Source organism: Apodemus sylvaticus, chromosome X (assembly GCF_947179515.1).
Source record: "Apodemus sylvaticus chromosome X, mApoSyl1.1, whole genome shotgun sequence".
Lineage (NCBI taxonomy): Eukaryota > Metazoa > Chordata > Mammalia > Rodentia > Muridae > Apodemus > Apodemus sylvaticus.
Window position 1 is genome coordinate 33,985,061 of NC_067495.1, and position 5,249 is coordinate 33,990,309.

Consider the following 5,249-nt stretch of genomic DNA (forward strand, 5'->3'; position numbering starts at 1 on the left):
ACAGGGAGTTGAGGGGGTAGTAGAGACAGAAAAAGACAGAGAGAAAGAGAGAGGGCACAGGGAGCGGGTGAGGGAAAGGGGAAGGGAGAGGGAGAGGGAGAACTGAAGCTTTAACTCATTCAAGCTTTGAAAAATATCAGCCAAATAAATCTATATGGAAAAGCCTGGCATCAAATGCAAAGCAGCTTGTCAAACTCGTCTCATTGTCAATGCTACATCACATATACTAAGATGTCTTCACATGACTTTAGTTTTTCCAAGCATGATAGTTTTAGGGTAATTACTCTTCTTAGGGTGGCATTCCTCCACAATTCTAGATAAAGCAACTGTCTGGCCCAAAACAAACATGGCGTCACTTCTTTTGTTGATGATAATAATCTCAGTGCCCACTCATATTCAAATGGGTGAAAAAACAGAGTCTCCTCCTCAGTAAGGAGTCACAAGACCACATTTAGATCATGTCCAGCTGGAAAAAAAGATCAGCACTGAAAAACACTTTTGGAACACGTAATTTGCCACAGCCAATTTCTAAAAGTGTGGAAAGAATATGGACAATAAATTCTGAGTCTCACAGGTCCTTCCAATCTTCACTTATCTTCTGCTCTCATATGATTAGTGGACCACAATAACTTCCTGGGTTATTAAGAAAAACTGTTAACTTAGAGCCAAAGTGCAGTAATTCCCATAAGATACATATGTTTCCGTTTTCCCAATGGGTACATTTTGTGATAATCCATAGTCTTGCAATGGAGTCTCACTGACAACTGCTAGAGGGAAAACAGAAGTAGTACTTACTGAAGATGCCTTTGCAGGGTTGTTTCTTATAGTCCAGAGCCTCCCCTTCATTCACTCACTCTAAAGAGTAGCTTTTATACTAAAGATAATGTTTACCTGTCACAAAACTCTAGTAATATAGATCTAGCATTGTGGCCCTATGGAGACAGGCTTCTATTAACACACAGGTCATACTTCATGCTGCAAAGTGACTATTCCTGGTCCAGTTAGTAACAGAAATTGTAATTGTTGCCTTGACATAATGAATTTTGCCAAAATTCAGTGATAGCCTATCTGAAGCTGCAAATGAAGTGGCTATGCAGCCAGTTAAAATTCATGGGTTGCACAGATAAATGTAGCTACCACTCCTCATCAAGAAACTTCTCTTTGCAGCAAATGAAGACCATTGCAAAAAACACGATATCAGTGGATCATTGGGAGCCTAGCACCATTACCCTCACATGTCGTTCATCTATGGCCCATAGAACATCTCAGAAGAGAAAGTGGAAAGATTGTATACCCCAGAATACCAGTAAGTCTATTATGAAAGTTTCTCCTAGGTATGGCTGTATAAACAAGACTAGAACTATAGAAATAGCGATGGAATGCTAACATGGAAGAAGAAGTTTTAAGAGTCTCCACTCCAAGATAAAAAAAAAAAAAAATGCAGGTAGGCTTATCATCAGAGGCCACTTTGAGTGGTAGTCAGTTGGATTCCTGGCTGGATGTAACGTGTTCCAGCTCCCAATGTTTATTAAGTATTTTTCAAGATTATATCTTAACCTAATCCCTTCATAGCCTTTGGAATTCATTCCGGTTTAGGTCATAGTCAATGCAATACGATGGAAGTTAAAGAAAACACCAGTGCAGTGGATTTCCTGCAATGTTTCTGATTAGGAAAGAATCTAGGAAGAAGGACTTAAATGTAAGACATTTTTAGAGATATATAAAAGCATGAAAATGTAATGTAGGAGTAGCTTGTTGAGTGTGAATCTCAGCAGTGAGGCCACACAGAGGTTCGATATGCAGGCTGGTCTCGGGTATTTTGTGGCTTAATGTTCATATTTTGTGTCATTGCTGTTGTTCCATGATTTTTCTAAAATTTCTAAGAATCATGTCAATGAAACTGTGTGATAAACTCCTCAACTTGTTCTGACAATGGGGTAAGCTGCATGGTGGTGCAATCCTGTAAACTCTGCATTACCATTTCAGATTCAAAATAACACTTTTGAGTTTGAGGCCAGATTGAACTATGCTATGAGTGGCAGGCCATTTATGGTTAAACCATTGCAACTCATTTATTAAAATATTACATAAACAAACAAATTTTAAAAAAATGCAGGTAAATATTGTCTTCTGGGAGAAGGAAATTTAGCAGCTCCCAGGGATGATCGATCCCCTTATTGGTTGTCCAGTGCAGAGTGGTCAACCTTGAAACCATATACACAGAAACAACAATGTTCTACTATGTTCTACAATGTTCTACTATGTTCATAGCAGCCCTATTTATAATTGCCAGAAGTTGGAAATAACCCAGGTATCCCTCAACAGAAGAGTGGATGCAAAAAATGTGGTATATCTACACAATGGAGTACTATTCAGCCATTAGAAACAATGAATTCATGAAATTCTTAGGCAAATGGATGGAGCTAGAGAACATCATACTAAGTGAGGTAACCCAGACTCAAAAGGTGAATCATGGTATGCACTCACTAATAAGTGGTTATTAACCTAGAAAACTGGAATACCCAAAACATAATCCACACATCAAATGAGATACAAAAAGAAAGGAGGAGTGGTCCCTGGTTCTGGAAAGACTCAGTGAAACAGTATTCGGCAAAACCAGAACGGGGAACTGGGAAGGGGTGGGAGGGAGGACAGGGGAAGAGAAGGGGGCTTACGGGACTTTCGGGGAGTGGGGGGGGGGGCCTAGAAAAGGGGAAATCATTTGAAATGTAAATAAATTATATTGAATAAAAAAAATTAAAAAAAATGGACTCAGCAGTATATATATATATATGTGTGTGTGTGTGTGTGTTATATGTGTGTGTGTGTGTGTGTGTGTGTGCGTGCGTGCGCGCGCGCGCACATATGTCTATAACAAATACAATCAAAGAAAGAAGCTGTCAATTTGAGAGCTGCAAGCATGGGCGGGATTTGAAAGAAGGTAACTTAGAAGCCTGCCAGGAGGAAAAGAGAAGTGATGTAATTCTATTTCAATTAAAACATTTTTAACTTGCTCCTTGCAATGTACAAAGAGACACTTTGTTGGCGGCCTTGTTCTTGTATCAGCCAGGGGCAGAGCAGACGGCAGGCCTTTGTTCATCCTAGCTTGATGCCTGGCTTGGTAGCCAAAGCTGTGTGATGCCTAGGACTCAAAAAAACCAAACCAAATAGGATCAAATCCAGGCAGTGAAGCACAGGAGGAGAAAGACAGGCAGAAATCTGTGGACCACCATGCCACTCACAGACCTGCCCTCCAGTCCATGGCACAGGCAGGCCACTGACACCCACTTGCCAGTGCAGCATGCAGTATGGATGAAGAATGATGCCCTGTGGCCAGCCTGAAGTGGGAGCCACCACAACATGCAAGTATGTGGTGCTCAGGTGGGAAAGAGAGTAGAGAAGCCTGAGCGTTATGAAGAGACATGGAACTAGAGACTCGAGGGGAGAGAGGAGGAGCCTGTTATGAATGGCCAGCCCAGCCGCCTAGGGCCATGGTGAAGTCCCAGACTGAGCTACCACGTCTGGGACTATGGCTATGCAGTAGCAGGGGTTAAGGCAATGCATAACTGTCCCTGCCTCTCACTGGATGCAGTACTTGGGAGAGCTGTCCCTGTCTCTCAAACAGTGGCAGCACTCAGGAGAGCAGGCTTTGCACCTTACCTGGTGGGGGCAGGAGCAGGGAGGGTGAGAGCTCAGGAGAGCTGGCCCCAGGAGTGGGTATGAGAGTGATGTCTTGTCACCCCTTACCCAGCACCATTTGCAGTATCATGGAGACCTGGCATGAAAGCATGAATACTGGCCCTGCTCCCTTGCCAGCTGCAGCACCTGGGAAAGCGGGCTCTGCACCTCATCTCAACAGCACAGTAGAGCTTGTCCTGGTGAAGGGGGAACAGGTAATCCCTGAGGGTGATCTGGTCCTGCCACTCGCCTGGCAAGAGGTGGCATGGGTGTAGGGGTGATGCCCTCTCCCTCCTCCCCTGAAGTAGCATGGAGAACTGACTCTGGGGTTATGATGGCAGGAGAGCTAGCCCTGCCCCATTACTGGCTGCTGCAATACTTGTGAGTGTGGGACCCAAATGTTGAGTGGAACTGGCTCTGGAGGCATGGATGTGGGTGAGCCATCCCAGAGGACATGAGAGCAGGAGAACTGACCCTGCTTCCTGCTGATAACAGCACTGGGTAGTCTAGCTAGAGCAGTGCTGGAGAGTTCACTCTGGTGGTGCAGATAAGCGAGTGCTGGTGGGCTGACCACCTCAGCTACCACCCAAGCCAGGATCCAAGGCTCTGAATTGGCCCACCCCAAAAGCTATACCACCTGCAAATGGTTGGGACATGTGAAAGGGCCAGTTCTGCTGATCCAAGGCTGCAGGATCTCTGTGACACAGAGCAACAACAGGATAAGCAGGAGGAATCCCAATGAGGATCCAGTACTGATGGTGTCACAGAAGACAGGGACCTCGAATCAGACCAATGACTCATTGCACTGAACATTGGCAAGTGAAGATGTATGAACAGAGGGGCTTACTGTGCGACACATTGTGACAGACTACAGCTTTCCATGATGTGATGTTTTCTATGTGTTTGTTGTTTGTGTGTTTTCTATTTGGGCGAGGAGGATTGCAAGGGTGAACATCAGATACGAGAGGATGAGATGAGAGGAACTGGGGTGCATGATGTGAACCTCACAAAGAATCAATACAAAGTTAAAAAATTAAAAGGAAAAGAACAACTTTTCTTTTGCTGTACTACTGAAAATAAAATGCATGCTAAGGTGCAGGGAGATCTGTTATGCTTTGCATTTTACAGATGGGAAACTACCTTCCTTCTGATGGTCCTTCTCCCCAAATACCACTGAAAAGCCTTGCTTTGCCATCCCATGCCCTTGGAGCTTCCCAGGGCATCTTGTAATAATGTGCTCAGCCACATTTCCATGGCTGATTATCTCATTCCGGAAGTCCTTTGTGGCATTATTACCTCACCTGCTGTTTTCATCACAGAGCCTATCAGGCTGCCATTTGAAGCTTTTCCCACATCCATCGATTGCACACGATATTCAAGCTCTCTAGCCCTTTCCTTCTTTCCATCAATCTATTCAATAATGCTTTCTTATTAAAGTGATATTTGGGTTCCAACCTGTGTACAGTTTTGGAATGAGTTGCATAAATAAAACCAGAGGGCAGGCTAGAATGCTTTGGGGCCATGGGCTTTAACCAGGAGGATATTGTATTGTAGCTTTCAAATAATCCTTA

At 43.9% G+C, this 5,249-nt stretch overlaps 1 non-coding gene across 1 annotated transcript; it reads left to right on the top strand.

Annotated features, from left to right (window-relative positions):
* The first annotated feature begins 3,011 nt into the window (after nt 1–3,011).
* LOC127675907 (small nucleolar RNA SNORA48) lies at nt 3,012–3,155 on the top strand. The gene has a single exon (XR_007975587.1). It is a non-coding gene; the product is annotated as a small nucleolar RNA SNORA48 (small nucleolar RNA).
* The last annotated feature ends 2,094 nt before the right edge of the window (nt 3,156–5,249 follow it).